At 31.6% G+C, this 19,742-nt stretch overlaps 1 long non-coding RNA gene across 1 annotated transcript; it reads left to right on the top strand.

Annotated features, from left to right (window-relative positions):
- The first annotated feature begins 7,071 nt into the window (after window positions 1-7,071).
- Window positions 7,072-9,099, top strand: LOC136274305 (uncharacterized). The gene is made up of 4 exons (XR_010712577.1): window positions 7,072-7,205; window positions 7,897-8,008; window positions 8,205-8,263; window positions 8,387-9,099. It is a non-coding gene; the product is annotated as an uncharacterized lncRNA (long non-coding RNA).
- The last annotated feature ends 10,643 nt before the right edge of the window (window positions 9,100-19,742 follow it).

Here is a 19,742-nt window from a genome sequence, read left to right as displayed (position 1 = left end):
CAGTTGTTAAAAAATATCTACTAGTCTTGAATTAACAAATCATTGTTATATTGTTTTGAAATATAATTTTAATTTCTTCTTTATATGAAGCAAATTGAGATCTGTTGTTGTGATTTATAAGTTTTCTTTGTTTAATTGTTTTATTGACGTTTATGTAATTGATATTCTGGAAAATTCAACATATTTTTTCTGCTATGTAATATATATCAAAGCTACATGTATGACATTTTAACGAATGGAATTTGTAGTTGTATTTGTCTAGTAAGTGAATAGCTTAGACACACAAAATGTTAGTAAACGAGGTTAAATGTATTATTACTGACTACACATGATAATCGAGAACGTTATAATACCGGTATTCATTGATACATTTGCACTCATGTAATATGATGATTAAAGATGTAATTTTGTTTAAAGCACAACGTTTCTCTGATAAAAGAGGTAATCCATTAACATTGCTTTGTGTCGTGTTTTGCTTCAAATATTCTTGTCAAAATTTTTAGATTTGTCAAATATATAAAAGATTATATAGATAAATAATAATTATCGACGAGTAAGTGTGGTATTTAGCATGATTTTAAATGACGTAAAATAAAATTAAAATTAAAAAACCCACAAAGGGAGCAAGAGATAACGGCACAAAAAATAGTATTGGACACCAGAGAAAAATCAACAATTACTTCATATTAAGAAACTTTTGTTATGTAATTTTTGTTGAAATGAAAAAAATCCACAAATAACTTTTTTCTCTGGGTTTTTTTGGCATGAAAAGTTTAAGGTGTCCCACATTTGCATGTATTTCCCACCCAAATTATTGGAAACAAAGTTAATAATGTCGGCTTCTGTTTTTCTAAACGATATCCTGCTTTTATAATGTGTCAGCAGGTTTATATCAAAACCCATTGGGACCATATCAAAATCCTTCAAACAATTCAGAGCTACCTTTTTTTATTTGTTTTTTTTAACAAATAATTTCAAATAAACTATTCTTTCTCCAAATGATATGTTCTTGGCATGTCTGTCACAGACAACATATATTGAAGATAATATACATATACAGCAACACGGATCCTTTACATGTGTAGATTTAGGACTAACACAAAACCACTGTGTCCATTGGTCTGTAGAACAGCTGCTGTAAAAGTCAAAATAATTCGTTTATTTTTATTAATTTCGAGGAATATCAATTGTTTTTGTCGTTAGCCATTTTTAGTTGGAAGACGAAGGACGCCGTGTGGTGAAAGCCAGAGACAGAAGGAAACTACAAGGCTGAAAACCCTTCTCGGACCCAGAAACATCAACATAGGAACTTGGAATGTCAGAACCATGGACGAGGCTGGGAAAACGGCACAAATTGTAGCAAAGATGAAATATTATAATCTAACACTGCTCGGCATACGTGAGGCAAGATGGATTCAGTCAGGACAGTGCAGACTACTACAGGGGAACTACTCCTCTATTCTGGACATGAATAAGAAAACTCTGCACACACACAATGAGTGGCACTAATGCTATCCAAAACAGCAAGGGACGCAATGATAGGCTGGGAAGCACATGAGTCAGGGATCATCAAAGCATCATTTAAAACAAAACACAAAAGAATTAACACAAATATTATACAATGCTATGCACCAACAAATGATGCAGAAGAAACAAAGAATGAGTTCTTCAAGAGACTCCAAAGCGTTGTGAGGAAAGAGATGTTACCATCATGATAGGAGACCTTAATGCAAAAACTGGAAATGATAACACCGGATAGACGAGGTAATGGGACAACATGGACTGGGCCAAATGAATTAAAATGGTGAAAGACTTGCAAACTTTTGTGCATACAACAAACTAGCTATCAGTGGCATCTTATTTCAACACAAACAAATCTACAAATCCACATGGGTATCATTAGATCAAACAACTGAGAACCAGATAGATCATATATTTATTAATTAAAAGTTTAGAAGATCTCTGCTGGATACCAGGGTCAAACGAGCAGCAGATGTGGCTTCAGACCATCACCTACTGACAGGCATTATCAAACTGAAGCTCAAGAAAAACAAAACGGAAAGAACCACACAGAGACTCAGATATAACACCAGGCTTCTCAAAGACACCCGAATGCTAGAGGAATATAAGATTACAGTGAAAAACAAATGCAAATGTACCAGGCTCTGCAAGAAATTTATGAACAGACAAGAGTGGGAAATTGTTGGGAGGGTATAAAGGAGACCTTCACCAAAAGCTGCCATGAAATACTTGGAATGAAAATGTACCATCACAAAGAATGGATCACAAACGACAAACTCACGAAAGTAATGTAGAGGAAGGATAAGAAGGCAAAGTTCAACTCAAGCAGAACTAAAGCAGGGAAAACTAAAGCACAAAAAGAATATGTAGAGGCCAATAAGATAACAAAAAAGTATCCAAGCTGGCAAAAGAAAATACAATGACGAACTAGCAACAGAAGCAGAACAAGCAGCAAAAGTAGGTAGCATGAAGGACCCGTATGACATAACCAAGAAGCTAGCTGGAAAACGAGCTAAACAAGAAAGGCCAGTTAAAGACAGGAAAGGACAACAACTAGAATCAAAGTACTGAAAGTACTGAAAAGCGCTAACCTTGCTTGGTTCTAAAGGAAATTAATTTGTGCAAGCTTAGTTAGAAATGAGACTTATCGGTATAATGTTAATTAATATTAATTGAAAGTATTTATGCCAGAAGGGTCGAAATGGCGTTTAAGTTGTACTTATCCAAAATTTATCCTTATTTAATTTAATTTGGTTAAGAAAATTTGGTCGAAATTACGTTTCTTTAAACATACATGTATACCCGGTATTATGATTTATCATATACACCAAAGTTAATTTAAATCAAAGCTGAACACGACTTCTAAATGGACACCTGCCTGAATCATGTTATATAAAAGCCTTTGATTTTGTTACACTTTATTTCACATCTGTACCTTGTGTGCGACGTGTTAAATACGTTTGTTTGACAAATGTCTGAACTTGTATTGTCGTTATACGCGTGCATTTTCTTTATAAAGGTATTGCATTGACCATTATAATTGATGTTCTGAATCTTCTTCTGCATATGTACTGCATTTATCTGGTAAGTTGTTGCTTCTACGTAACAAATATAAGCGACGTAAAATATACGTCCACACAGATGAGATCTACTATGCAAACTTAAAGTGTTTAGGTTTGCTTATATATGTGCTGTGAGGAAAGCGGCGAACACCAAGCACTATATGTGGCTATTTACAAGTCGTTTTGATTTTTCTACATTCCAGCTTCTGTTTATGCACTCACAAGATTAGCTTTTTTAAAAGCTAAGAAACTCAGCCACTGGAATATACATTTTAGGTGACAAGAGACTACACACTCTACATGTATAAAAATACAAGATATAAAGATTTTGGATAATAATATGCAGATGTACATATATTTATATAACTTATGTGAGGAGGCAAGTGTGTAGCAGTGTACACGTATACAATGCAGTTTGACCTAAACCCGACCAGTTTCATGTGTTTAAAATAAACAACATCAATCAACCAGACTTGATATTGAACTATTAGGACCCGACACTCTAAACCACACCTGATTGTTGCATCATGATAATATTGAAAAAATACATGTAGTTATAATGGTAGTTGTAGAGTGTTTCGGCGGTTAAGTAAGCCTCATCAGGGGTCCAGATTTAATGTATCTACTGCAAGCGAGATTTTATCAAAAGATCTCCGATATTTTTGTGTTTGCTGTATGCAATGATAGGTTCCGTGTCAAATAACTGTTTGCAAGTTGAGTCCGTCTTCAAAATGTTCCAGTACTTTAATAAACGTTTTTTTAATCCTTTGACGCGGGGGTTGAATTGTGTAACCATGACGTGTGGATGCTTGAGTTTAATTTTTTCCTCTGTTTTACTCAGTAAGAGTTGCCTTTCTTTTCCTGAGATTTCGTCAATGATCGGATTTATTTCCTTTTCAGAGTAACCCCTCTTTAATAAGTGCCCTTTGAAGTCCTCTAAAGTTATATTGAGGGTGGATGGATCGTTTGTGTTTCTTGAATGCCTGATACATTCTCCTTTGATGAAACCTTTAAATACTGATGCGTTGTGAGCGCTATTTCTATGAAGGTATTGAAAATTATTCGTTGGTTTGATAAAGGATTTGATATCCAGTTTTTGACATTTGCTAAATCTTAGGCCTTTGTAGACCGTTGTATCAAGAAAATCCACGGATGTTTGAGAAATTTCAAATGTGAATTTAAGATGCCTGTGACAGTTGTTACTGATGTCAAAAAACTTAAGGATTTCTTCTTTCGATCCATCAAAAATGATAAATCCATCATCTCTAAATCTTCCGTGAAATAGTATTTTGTTAGAATACTGAAATTGAGATTCTATGTATCGAGTAATTTCGTACATTCTCATATCCGAAATTTCTGGCGAAGGTATTGCACCCATGCTACATCCTATAATTTGCTTGTAGTATTTCCCGTCAAATTCGAAGTAATTGTTTTCTAATACGCATCTGAGCAGGAAAATTAAATCTCCGACATCTGGATGCTGTATGTCTAAATTGCTCTTATTAGCGTTGGTGTACGCATGTTTAACAGCGTTAAGTAGTTCTTCAAATTCCATGTTTGTACTGGTTACATCATAAGTGATCAGTAGCGCATCAGTAGGGAGTTGTAAAGATTCGATCTTATTGATAAAATCAGTTGTATCCTTGATATAGGTTGATTGTTTTTGTACAATTGGGATAAGAAAGTAATCACAATATGCCCCAATTTTTCTTGTTGGTGTATTGCATTGAGCAATAATTGGCCGTCCGGGGGGTAGCCGTCTGATGCTACATAGGTCATTAAGGAGGGCATTTCGGACGTTGTCCTGAATTTTGTGTATTTTAGGGAGCAGGTAGAAATTACCGCATTCAAGCAGCGGCTTTTGTTCCTTAAGAAATCGTAGAGTATCTTTATCTATGGAGCCCCTTGCGTGCATTTCAATAATTCTCTTTTGAATTAGGTCGTGCAAGTGTTGTAAGTCAGGTTTTTCTACTTGCAAGTAATGTTTTGAAAGTAATTGACGCTCCGCCTCAGAGATATACTGATCTCTGTCCATTATAACTATAGTATTACTTTTGTCAGCTTTTTTTATGACAATATTGGAATTGTTCTTTAGCGAAGAGAGTGCGTTTCTTTCACTATTTACCAGATTATCTCTGAGTGTTTTGGTTGTGATAGACGACAATTCTAATTTCGTTTTGTCAATGTATTGTTCGAGCTCATTACAAGTTGTAGGGGGTTGATACCCCGACAATTTTCTCAATGGGTGAAGTTTTGAAACCGCACCGGTATCAAAGTGATATTTGCATCTTAATTTTCTTGCAAACTCATCAAAATCTTTCAAAATACGCCTCTTTATATTCTTCTGTTTTGGTGATGGAATAAATTTGAGCCCTTTGGCAAGTAATGAGTATTCGTTGTCATTGAGCTTATGTCTGGATAGGTTTAAAACAAATTTGCGTGCCTCTGCTAAATCTTGACATGATTTGTCAATTTTGAGGTTTGCAGCGTAAGGCTTGATTCGTTGTTTTGATTTAGATTCTTTTTTCCGCCTATTAAAACGTCTTGCCATTTTAATAGAGGAGTTCACTGCCGAGTTCGTAATAATATTGAAGCTGTAACTTAAGTTCCGCCTATCACACGTTTTAACGTTGTAATAGAGGACTGTCCGTGATTAAGTGAAACAACCCGTCTAAGTATCAGAGTGTGATAAGTTAGAGGGTTTTGATAGTTTTACTTAAGCACGAAGCTACACAAATTTTATATAATAAAATGGAGTGTCACGTGATCAATGACACGCCTTCCAAGTGTGACATTAAATAAATAAATCAGCAAAAAAGAGGGTATACAAGAAAAGTTAAGTTGCAATATATTTCTTCGAATTTCACTAACACGGACTGTCTTGTAATTCCTTCCCAGAATTCCAATTTACGCAAGCGCATTTGAAGTTTCACTATAACTTAATAAATCAGCCCGAAGGCTGACTATAATCACTGCGTAGCAGCCCCTGCAGTGATGTACGTAAGCCCTGCACATTAGATTCACAATAGCCCTTGCAGTTATGAACGTAAATCCATGAAACTGGTTCCCCAACCAGTTTAAATGATGTATATTTCTGCTCATAGGGGGCAGTTATTCGATGCACCGGAAGTAGAAGTCTAACGCCAATAAAGCGCTGAGCTATGCTTAGCGCTTTAAAAAGAAAAAGAACAAAGAAGGAGATGGAAAGAACATTTGAAGAACCGCTAAATAGGCCAACACCACCTAATCCTCCAGGCAACACACCAGCAGATGAAGACCTAAACATAGACTGTGGTCCACCGAGGAAAGAGGAGATCAAGGCAGCCTTAAAACAGCTAAATGTGTAGCTAAGAACAGTAATTTACCAATGTATGCAAAATTAAGTCATTCAGATTTATTATTTTAATTCTGCTATATGCTGTACATTCTTCATGGCAATCTGCGTTCACGTGTAGTTTTACGTGTAAGTGGGTGTCTGGTCGTTGCATTAAGAACTCTCATAATTTTAGCTTGGCAAAATCATCTTAATCTTTTAAACCCTTCAGAAATGCTATCAACTTTAGTTTCCTTTTTAACCCCCCCCCCCCCCAAACCCCCCCCCCCCCAAAAAAAAAAAACAAAAAACAATGTTTACATAGTTTACACATTCATCGTCAAAATATGTCTATATTTCAATCCTATTTTACCTACTTGATTTGTTTTTTTTTATATTATCACGTTTGATGTAAAAGATATAATTATTCTTATCAAAACTTGGTCAACAGGAAATACTTTGTTTTTTTCGCATTTAAAAAATTATATAAAGGAAAATAGCTCTCAAACATAAAAAAGAACTTCCCATTATGTTAATAATTATACGGCCTCGATCAAGGTTTACTAAAACTTTATTGCTATGAACCTAGTTAATGTATAAAATAACTGTAACATTAATGTGTTCTACAATGTAGGTGTGTAATTTCCGTGTAATGCTTATGTTAGCACCGCAGTTGTTTTGTTTGTGATACAGCCCGCTTATTAACATTAATGTTTTAAATTCATGAAGCATTGTGAAGCTCCGAAGATTAGTATGAGAAAGTATCTGTCTGAAGATGTTTTTCGTTAAAACATTGATCTGCATAATTGGTAATGTTATTTTTCGATAACTATCATTTTTATATAGCATGTTTTTTTATCATTTTGAAACAAGAGGCATTTTTGGAATTTGCCATTATGATTTCTTAAATAGTGAAAATTGGAAAGATTATAACAGTATATTTCATACTAGATAAAAAAACATCAAATAAATGAAATTTTCAATGTTTTGCAAACAGGTTGGTTTTGAAATTAATAAGATTGTTATCAGGATTAAAATCATTCGTCTGGCATTTAGGATATTTAATAGACACACGCATCAGACATCGGCCATTAAGGGAATAGTACTTTGTCCTTTAAAGGACTTAATTTCTTTAGCTCCGATACATTTTGCAAGGTGATTTCAATTTTTTTTTCTTTTAAATGATTGAATACTTGTTCTAAATTCAATGCCTGATATATATGCCATTACCAAGATTATGCATTTGTTCTAACGTCTAGAACAAACTTTCTACTCTCCTTCCTCATGAAAAATCCACAACATTAGTTCATAAGATTGCTACCATTCAGGCACTGTCGTGTTTAGTTAGAACACTTACATCATATATATAAGAATTCTTTTTCAACACACAAAATGTTTTATGGAATATTGAACTTCTTTGCTATCCTTTGACATACAGAATACTTATAAATTAATGAATTCGTTTGATATCGTGCCTAATTAAGTATATATTTTTTTCAGTTTTAGCCAAAAGCGAGTTCTTGCCAGTTTCAAGTAAGATCATATCAGATGGACCAATTTGTGACTACCAGAAGGAAACGGATTTCGGTCTTCAAATTAACGGTTCTGTTAGGTGTGGTTTCAAAACATAGATGAATGAAAAACTGTTTGAATTCAAATATTCTTTATTTTTTATGAAACATATATATAAGTTATGCCGTGAAGTTGAAAAAAACCCATTTATATTCTAATAGGTAGAACATCTTCATGTGATATTGACGATCTGTTACCAAAATAATATGTATAATGATTTATATGTCTTTTTGCAGAGAGTCCCTAGAAAGCTTACCAAAAATAATAAAAGGTTTTATATCAAAATATCCTTCAGGTTAGTTCACAAGACATGCCTTTTTATTCAAACTACTGTATTTGACTGATACTAATATATACTTTATTTCTCATTGATAATTGTCCTTGCCATTTTAAACTAATTACTGCAATTTTTTTTAAGATGAAGAAGAAAACATCAAGCATAATCTTAACAAATGTAAACAAAGTCCAGACTGTCGACTTCAAATCGTGTTGGACAAGAAAAATGCAAACTCAATGACCCTTTGTGTAATTGTGAATGAAATGGAAATTTGTTTTATCTCAACCTGTACGTGTCCAACCAACCGTACTCGACGACAAATCTTATCATCCGTGATTACGGAAAATCCCATATCAGGACCAAACATCAAAGAACCTACGTGTAGTTTCAAAATCAATTCCAAGAAAACTATATCTGACAAACATCGAAGAAATTGTACAAATCAAAAAGATGACATGTCGGTAAATCTCAAAGAAAATGCTACCTTTAAATCCGGTAAGAGGAATAACAATTCAAAAAATTATGACGAGAAAAATGAACATATTTGAGGTACACATCTTTAGCAATTATATTGATTGATACAGTTTTAATAAAAGGGGTTTATAATAACGCAGCACTGTTAAGGTAAACGTTGCAAATATCAACTGGATTTAGACGTTATTTACTATTATTTAAATTTTATATTTATTGAAAGAGGATAGTAAATGTCACTCTGATTACACTTATTGTGGTTCCTTAAATTTTTGGTAATTGATATGTGTTGATATTTCTCCTGTATGAAGGCCAATTAAGAATACACAGACTTCAATATTACAAAGGCGTACCTTTACTTGATATAAATTTTTAAATGATGATGAGATCCTACTTGTATAGTATTTAACATTAGTTTATATGTTGAACATTACTGCTGCTATGTATATTTAATTTTGTATCTATATTTATCACAAAAATGAGCTCGAGATTTGCTAAATAATTTAACGTTATAATTAAATTATTTTTAATATTACATTAAAACAGCTGCACTTTTTACATAACTTAAATATTCTTGAATCAATATTCAAAAGCTAAAAATAATTTCTTAACTGTCTTTCCTTGTAATAGGTAGATTAAGACTGGCTTCTCGATGTCAAACACATCGAACGTGTACATTGCACCTCCGGAAAAAAATAAACACATTGTTACACGTTGAAATTAAACGAGCATGATAATAGGATGTAAAAGGTTATATTAACATTTTCCAGTGTCTTTGCCTGTGATAACACTACATATCGATTTTGTACTATATGACACATAACTTCAAATGGCGTATAACTGAGGCGCCTGCTTATTTATATTTAAATATTAAATCGTACAATGGCTTAAAATTATATAAATATAAGTAATAAGAAATCATTCCTTGAATATTATGAGTTGATAATTTCGGTTGGGGGGTGATCAAATCTATCATAAAGCCCTTCGGGCTTTATTGGATTTGATCACGCCCCGACCGAAATTATCATCTAATTATTATCAAAGAATGATTCCTTATTCCTTAGATATAGTGTTTTTAGAAATTTCTGTGTTGAGAAGTTGCTTTATCCGCCACTTTCTAAAAACTAAGATGCGTCAACATTTATCATATGACGTCACATTGCCAAATGTATTACAATGGGTGTTGGATTCATTTGAATACAGATTAGCAGATTACGTATTATTAGTTATTTTTAATATAGTATTATACTTTTATGCAGTTTTAAATTATATTACTTTATTTTTATTTTTGTCGACTTGTTGTTTTCTGTGATGTCATAATAATTTTTTTTTCTGAAAATTATGGTCGGTTCGCCTGCATACATGTAGAAGACATTTCCAGTGTTGCAAATTACAATTCATCCCTTTTGGTGAGTAAAATATGGTATATGGATTTTCCATCAGACTCGGCATTGGGGCTTGTAAGTTTTGCAACCCTTTTTTTTCAAGATGTAAGCAGAATTATTAATTCACCCGAATCGAAGGTTAAGGTGATCTTGGGAGACCATCGCAAAATTGTCAAAATAGAATACGTCTCCTTAAAATTCTTCTTGTCATGATCATGAACTACGATGCTACAATTAGTGATATTGTTTAATATACTACTGGAGTCGAGCGTAGCATAAATTTGAATTAAATACGCACAGGAACGTACGATTCATAACGACGAATTAAGATCAATTTTATGTAAGAATCAAAATTCGGTGGCCACGCATAGTCACAGATTTTCTTCATACTTGACAATTTGATTGACTTTGGTGAATAAAAAAGCCTTACACAACTTTTTTTTTGTTAGTGGCCCCGTTGCTGTGGTAACCGCGGGTAAAGATGTAAAAATGGCATTTTAAAGCTTATTTAAGAACATATTGTGAGTAATGTGCAGAACTTGGTGTTTCCAGGGTAGAATATACATGTATTACTAAAAATAGTTGTCATTTTTCAAAAGAAAGAAAAAAATTCATGGAGAAACGCATATTTTTAGAGCGTTTCCATGGTTACTAAACAGAAATTTTAAAATCTGTTTTCTTCATCTAAATTGCCTCTGATAGCCGCGTTAGCGGGTTATGTAAATTTTTTCTGCAATGATCGCTACCTTTAAAACCCGCATGATTCATCAAAGAAAGCATTTTATTGTTTATATTAACATCTTTCTTTTTACTTATCAATGAATTGACTATGAAATGTTAGTAAAATTCACTAAATTACTTTTAGTGTACATAAGAACGTTAGCTAAAAGAAACAGCTAAATCGTCTCTTGTGAGACTTGGAGTCTGACATCATCATAGTTATTTCGTGCAGTCCGTGATTTTTCTTTGGTTGCTATAGGCTTCGACCAATCGATAAACAGGGCGTGTCAATTTTAGTCCTGTCAGTTTCAGCCACTGTATATTTCGACCAATCGATAAACGGGGCGTGTAGATTTTAGCCTGGCTGTTTCTATGGAGCTTTGAATTAACTTTGAAGTTTCCGTAAGAAATATAGGAAATAATACTTGGTAGATGTAAATATAAGACACTAAATGGCTTTGAATCATACTAACAATTTGAAAAGATTTTATCACGGCTGATGTAGGTTTCGCTAATCGTCAGTCAAATAATGAAATCGTTTATAGTAATCTGCATTTTGGATGAAGTCATGATTACTCTTAGATTTAGTATTTGTTTATTTTGCCTTTTTAATACTAAAACAATACAGTAGAGCTTTAAAACATGTTACATATATTTGTATTTATATACAATTTGCCGGTTAATTGGTCATACTGAGTTTAATTAAACCGATTGGCAATTTTGCTCTCAATAGACACCCCTTTTTTTAAATTAAAATATAATGTTCAGACTATTAAAATTAGAAAAAAGTGTGTAACACACTGTAAAATGTATATTCATTTAAAAAAATAAATAAATGGCTTATTACTCAGCTTTTCTGGTCAAATGGTTTTTGATAAGATTTTGAGATCATGAAATTAAATTTTCATTGAATCTTTATAATCTTACTTTGAAAGATAAATTTAGCCTTTATTGTAATAACTCGAATCACTTTGGCCAAGTTTGGTTGATATTGGTCAAGTAGTTCGGGAAAAAGAAGTAAAAAATGCTTTAAAAGTTTACGAACGGGAAGATAGACAGAACGACGCCGGACCAAAAAAAAATGATTATAAAAGCTATAAAAGATTTACTAACAATTATTGTAATTTTGAGACAAAACTGTCATTAATATACTAACAATAATTATCGAAAGAGGAAACGATATGAAACATATTAATAAAATCTAACGTTGTGTCCGGCTGTATCAACCACTGCAATCCAAACACAAATAGATATTAATACTGTTTCTTTTTAAAAAGAAAAAGTCACACTTTAATCCGTAAATTTTACACTTTAATCTGTAAAATTCACACTTTAAAGTGTAAAATTTACACTTTAATCTGTAAAATGTACACTTTAAAGTGTAAAATTCACACTTTAATATGTAAATTTTACACTTTAATCTGTAAATTTTACACTTTAATCTGTAACATTTACACTTTAATCTGTAAAATTCACACTTTAAAGTGAAAAATTTACACTTTTAACTGTAAATTTTACACTTTAATCTGAAAATTTTACACTTTAACCTGTAAAATTCACACTTTAATCTGTAAATTTTAAACTTTAATCTGTAAAATTCACACTTTAAAGTGTAAAATATACACTTTAATCTGTAAATTTTACACTTAAAAGTGTTAAATTTACACACTATCCTGTAAAATTGGCTCATATATACACATACATTGGAGAGTATTTAACATTTCCGATAGTTGATCGAAGCATTATGGACTGAAATATTTTAATTATTAACGAGGCCGAGTACAGAACGAGTACGCACGCTTTTGCGCAGCGTTTCATTTGTATTGTGACGTCATCTTTTTGCTTGGTTGACGCCATGGCGTGATAGTTTCAACTGCAGATATTTAGCGAAAATTGTTGAAAATATCTCGTTTGATGCGTAAAAATAATGTTATATTGTGGAATAAACATAAATGTCTCGAAGTATAAGCTATATTTGGGCTCGGGTCGAAATCGTAAAGAGGGTTCAGCAAGCCTAGTCCTCTGTCACGTTTTCTTAACCTGCCTAAATATAGCTTAATTCATATATTTCAAGACAGTAACCATGTATTTTATATAAATGACCCTTAATATGTGATGTTATATATTTATTTATTACTTAAATATGTCTGAATGTTTTAATAATACAATAAAGATCACCATTTTCGCCTTTGTCAAATATAAAATAGCCATAATCTGACAAATCTGGGAAATTGGGCATACAAATAACAACTTTGATAAGACCCCTGGAACAAACCAGGAGGTAAAAGGTTTTTTTTATTTGACCATTTGATGCCTTTTAGCAATAACTTTAATATGTAGAACAGAAAAAGAAATCCCTAGGGCAGAAGTTTTTAAAAAATGTAAAAAATGTGCAAAATTGATACATTTTAAGCAAAATCCCATAGGGTCCTATGTTAAAAATGATCAAACTTTGAGATGACCCCTTAAACAAACGGTGTGGTAAATGTCTTATTTTTCTATCTTAAAATAATAAATATATCAGTACAAATTCATGTAAAAAATTTCATTCAAAAATCTAGGGCAGAACAAATTAGACCCGGCCTCGTTAAATATTTCAAACTTTGTCTTAAATACAGTGACATCATTACACAGTGATATTTAAAAAAAACCGTGGATTTTTCAAATAGATATAAGTGGTTCTATGCCTCGGATTTTTTCCACACTCTTTTATGATGATTTTACTATAAAAATAACAAATAGTGTTGAATTACTGATCATTCAAAGAATATACAATATGTATCATTCTGTCTAAACCTCGATTTAGCATAAGTACGTTCAGTACTTTGAGTTGTGTACGTACTACAAAAACCTGATTAAATAAAATTGTACTGTATACAAATAAATACAATTGATGCTTTAAACTAGTAAAAAAGTCTTGTATACATTTAGCAGACTGTGTATTTGCATAAAAGTGAACAAAAAGTCAAAACCCCAAAACATTGTTACAGATAATTCTACATTTTATGTTGCGGACGGATGGCCGTCAGATAAATTAGTGGTGATCGCTAGTTTTTAGTTCATTAAATTATCACTTTTTTCAGTTTTTGTGAAAATTTTAATCTGATTAAAAGAAAGTCCTTTGCGTTGAACATTTTTGGCCATGTGACATTGATACATTTTGTCTAAGAAAATTTAAATATAACTGTTTCAGTTTTTGAAAAATTCAATACTGTTTATGAGAACTCATTTCTCGATTGCAATGTTTATTAATAAAGCAAGATCAGAGAAATGTCGGACATTTAATTAAAACAGCCATGTGGTGTTGACATAGTATTTTACAGATTAATGTGTGATTTTTACAGATATATGTGTAAAATTTACAGATTAAAGTGTGAAATTTACAGATTAAAGTGTAAAATTTACAGATTAAAGTGTGAATTGTACACTTTAAAGTGTGAATTTTACACTTTAAAGTGTAAATTTTACACTTTAAAGTGTGAATTTTACACTTTAAAGTGTGAATTTTACAGATTAAAGTGTAAAATTTACAGATTAAAGTGTAAATTTTACACTTTAAAGTGTGAATTTTACAGATTAAAGTGTGAACTTTACACTTAAAAGTGTGAATTTTACAGATAAAAGTGTAAAATTTACAGATTAAAGTGTGAATTTTACAGATTAAAGTGTGAATTTTACAGATAAAAGTGTAAAATTTACAGATTAAAGTGTAAAATTTACAGATTAAAGTGTAAAATTTACAGATTAAAGTGTAAAATTTACAGATTAAAGTGTGAATTTTACAAATTAAAGTGTGAATTGTACACTTCAAAGTGTGAATTTTACACTTTAAAGTGTAAATTTTACACTTTAAAGTGTGAATTTTACACTTTAAAGTGTAAAATTTACAGACTAAAGTCTAAAATTTACAGATTAAAGTGTGAATTTTACAGATTAAAGTGTGAATTTTACAGATTAAAGTGTAAAATTTACAGATTAAAGTGGAAAATTTACAGATTAAAGTGTAAAATATACAGATTAAAGTGTGCAATTTACAGATGAAAGTGAGTTTTACAGATTAAAGTGTGAATTGTACACTTTAAAGTGTGAATTGTACACTTTAAAGTGTGAATTTTACACTTTAAAGTGTAAAATTTACAGACTAAAGTGTAAAATTTACAGATTAAAGTGTGAATTTTACAGATTAAAGTGTGAATTTTACACTTTAAAGTGTGAATTTTACAGATTTAAGTGTGAATTTTACAGATTAAAGTGTGAATTTTACAGATTAAAGTGTGAATTTTGCACTTAAAAGTGTGAATTTTACAGATTTAAGTGTAAAATTTACAGATGTAAGTGTAAAATTTACAGATTAAAGTGTAAAATTTACAGATTTAAGTGTAAGATTTACAGATGAACGTGTAAAATTTACACTTAAAGTGTAGAAAATGAAAAAAATGTAAAGTGTATATGTGGCACTAATACGCTTCCGTAATTGGTGGATAAAATGAGTTCTAGAAATAAATGTGCCAATAGAAAATATAAGTTTTTTTGCTCTTGCAAAAATTAACATGCTTCATAACGATCCACCCCTAAGGATTAATTTTCGATCCGCGCCTGACTTAGTAGTAGCACCAATAGTGAAACAGACTATACTATTTTAAGCAGAATGTTCCTTGAAACTGGCTCGATATTCTAAGTTTTAATTTGATATAGACACCCGTTTAATTGTTAAAAAACGGTAATGCACACCAAAAGCATCAAACATGGCTATAATTCTTTAAGCAACCAATGTTTATATTTTCAACCACGTGTAGAGTAGTTGAACACGAACGACAACTCTGTTTTGAATATCATCGTTTAGTTAAATTACTAGTAATCGCTAGATGATGAAATAAACATATATCTTAATATATTTTCATGTTTTAACATAAATCAAATGAAGGATATGATATAAAAAACGTCCAGTACTTACGTATTTTGAGAATATTATCCGAACACTTATACTTCCGCTCGAAATTTCACAGGAATTGAACAAATCTCGGGAAAGTCTCGTGAACTTTCATTCGAGCACATGTAGATTTATTATAAACTTAGCAACGATAAAGAAAACATTCCGAACACATTCGCAGGGGTGATAATGGTCAATACTAATACATAAAGTTTAGATGCTTGATTGGTTCATTTTCAAGTGAACATTTGGCAGAAAATGGAACAGGTCCTTCATGTTTCTAGGCAAGGAAAGATGGTCCCGTCCCATGGACAAACACGGTGAAACGGAAAAAAAAAGCTTTCAACTGGCCGTGCAACTGAAGTAAGACGTTTGTTAAGAAGAATACATGCCGTTTAGAATCTAAATATATTCCACATTACGCAGCTCTTCATTTCAGTTATTTAATATGTTAGCTTTTGATTACGGCCTTATTTAATATAAATTATAACTTGCATCAAGTAATCAATTCTATTTATCTAGAAAAATGCTCAATTTTTTTTATATTTTCAGTTTGATAAAATATTACTTTTTTTATGTTTTCATGTGACTACTAATTCCTGCAGACGCTTCCAAAAACAGACACATGTTCCAGTTCTGCGATAAACCAAAGGAAATGGTCAACAAATCAAGTTTCCTAAATAAAACAATCGATGTCAAACTGGATGACAAAAATATTTCACTGCATGAAATCCGTCCATTAGAAACTCTTGCTGTGTACGCCTATTACTTTAATTAAGAAGGTTTGGGAAATTGGTAAAACATGGGACTGATTAACACAAATTCATGGATCTCAATTTTACCAGCTGATATGGAGGTAACCACAGGACTGTACTACAAAAACATTAGACAAAATTCAGTGTCATGTAAACATGCAAGCAGACAGAAAGCTGTAGTACCGGCAGTGCGGTGGTATACATCTGCTAAGAATAATACACAGGGTCTATTTTAAATCAAAGCTAAAAAACCTGTTAAATTAAAGTTTATAGACAAAAAATTATTATTTTTATGCTAATCAAAAACAATCCCAACATGCATTGTTTTATTTTATGTAAAATATTTCCATATTAAGTAATCCAACTTAATCAAAATTCGATTAGCGCCCAAATATACATATGAAAAATATATAAAATATAAACACAACATCCCATACTAAATCCCATCAGAGAGACCTTTCAATTATAAAACAATATTTAAAAATGTTTACCATGTCCGATCTACCAGCCAAGATTTCGGCAGTGGGGATTTTATTGGCTAATAGAAAGATTGCCATGATGTAACACCGCATGTAATGTTGCTCAATCTTGCATAATTAGTATTGTATCATAAAAGAGCGGTTGTACAAGTATTATTTTGATAAGATTGTGAGAATGAATCGTTGTTATTGCAGTTGCTATAAATAACTGTAAATATTCAAAATTTGAAAATAATTTGTAAATTGCTTTATATATTATTTCAAACGTATAATTTTGTGTCTTTGAAGCATTTGAATTTTTACATTTAAATCAACTGATTTTTTCCAATTCTTGATCATGTTGCTGATGACGTATATACATGACAATTGTGTCTATCATTTTGCCTGGTTCTCTCTCTCTCTCTCTCTCTCTCTCTCTCTCTCTCTCTCTCTCTCTCTCTCTCTCTCTCGCCGACTTTTTAATTTTACAAGTTCTCATGCGAATGAATTTTAATTTTCAGACAAAACTGTTATAAAAATATTAACAATCGTTATCGAAAGAGGATACGATATGAAAGATATATCAATGAAATCTAACGTTATTTCCGGCTGTACCAACCACTGCAATACAAACACAAATAGATATTAACACTGTTTCCTTTTAAAAAGTTAGGAATTGTAATGATATTAATCAATTACAACCCTCACAACATAACGTATAACTGCCTTTTAATGAAAATGCTATTTTTTGCGAATTGTTTGAAGAATTACTTGAAACTTTGAGGACAAAAATGGTACCAAAATCAATAACATCAAAACAGTCAACGCTTTGTACACCCATTCCCCATGTCAAATTTAAATCTAGGCTTTTTGATAACATCGACAGTTGTTTCTTCAATAAATTGAACTTGCAAAAAAGCTTACCTTGTTATTGGAAATCTACAACATTATTTTGGAAAAAACCATTTTGATTGCACTCACAATTACTCTGAAGTTGACATTAAAAAGATGGTTAAGTTGTGTCCCATTGTAAACAAACCTATTTTGTAATCTTTTGTAATCTTATTAAGCAGAAGTTACTAAAAACTTGTAAGTGAAAGAAATAAATCACTTGCTGTGACCTTCAACTCAACATTCAGGTATATCGACGACGTATTATCAATTAACAATTGTTATTTCCATACTTACGTCGACTCGATATATCCCAGTGAACACTCCCCTAGGCACCGGATTCTACCGCTATCGTTTTAGAGGTCCGTGTTGCTCTGCTTTGAATTTGTATTTCGTTTAATGGATTTTTGAGATGGCTGACAGTTTGTTATTATCATTTTTCATTAAAAAAGGGACATGCTATTTTTGTGATTTTCAATTATTACAATTTCACAATGAATTCTTGATTCGAATTGACCCTGTTGAATTGTTTGAACTTCAACACGTAATCTTCAGTGATCAATGTAAATGTCATTAGCTGAAAAAATTGCCAGATTCACCATTGATGAAACTTATCATTTTCAATAACATCATTAAATATATAAATAAGAACTATATTAAGCTGTAAACAGTGCCATGATAGGCCTTTTAAAGTAAAGTACCAAATGCTTTAAAGAGAAATAGTTTTGTTCGAGGGATAAAGAGCATTCAATTATTTGAACTCTTTAGAACAATGATAGAGAGCGATGTCATATGACAAGTGGATAGGTGAGTTACTTAATCCATAATATGTTTTTGCAATTATGACTTCACCAAAAACAATTGCCAAAAAATAGCACCCCTGAGAAAAATCCAGTTAATGGGTTCATTTCTTTGAAGTATAGACTGCCATTTTAAGCTTATAAGGGGGAATTTGGTATTTAAATAGCGTTTGTATCATATATGATTTAAAACATAGCTGCAACAAAAACTAAGATCAAATTCAAAGATTCTTTATTCTTGATAAAACACAAATCATTAGTACGTAAAATTATTCTTATCAGTAAAACACATTCATATGATAATGAAAATCTATTTCCATAATATGTTTAATGATTTAGATTTTTTCTGCAGATTGCCCTTAGAGAGCTTATCATTAATCGTAAAAGGTTTTCCATTTAAGTATGCTTCAGGTTAGTTTGAAAAAGCATAATTTTTATTAAAATAATTCCATCTCTCTCTAGAGGAAAAACTGTATTATACTGATACATATGTATACTTTATTTCTCGACAAAGAACGTGCTTTGCGATTTGAAGATGAAGAGGAAACCATCGACCTGGATCTTAAATGTATGCAAAGCCCAGACTGTTGACTTAAATTGTGTTGGACAAGACAAATGGAAACTTAACGACCCTTTGTCTAGTTGTGAATGAAGTCTGCTTTTTCTGTACATGTACGTGTCCACCAAACCCTTATAGTCGAAAAATCTTATCCTATTTGTTTACGGAAATTCTATTATAAATTAACAATGCAAGTTCAGATTTAATAAATAAGACATGACCAAAACGCTTGCGAATTAACTTTCATATTCACCTCTTTTAAAAATAGCCATCATTAGTGAAAATAAAATAAAAGTTTTAATGATATTCCGGTCTCACTCTAACGTGTTGTCAGCTGTAACAGGTTGCAATCCAAATAAAATTTCATTTATTACAAGTTTCAAGTTAGATACTGACACTTTTCCTCTCTAACAACGATGCCGAGTGTTACGTAATGCTGTTGAATATCATCCCATCTTACATACACCTTCTTGAACTCTACGAAGTAATATTTAGCTAAGAAAAGTAATTTACCAATATAATGCAAAA

The sequence above is a fragment of the Magallana gigas genome, chromosome 4 (genome assembly GCF_963853765.1).
Source record: "Magallana gigas chromosome 4, xbMagGiga1.1, whole genome shotgun sequence".
In the NCBI taxonomy this organism is placed as follows: domain Eukaryota; kingdom Metazoa; phylum Mollusca; class Bivalvia; order Ostreida; family Ostreidae; genus Magallana; species Magallana gigas.
The sequence above is the reverse complement of the archived record's forward strand: the minus strand, read 5'-3'. Positions and strand labels throughout refer to the sequence as shown.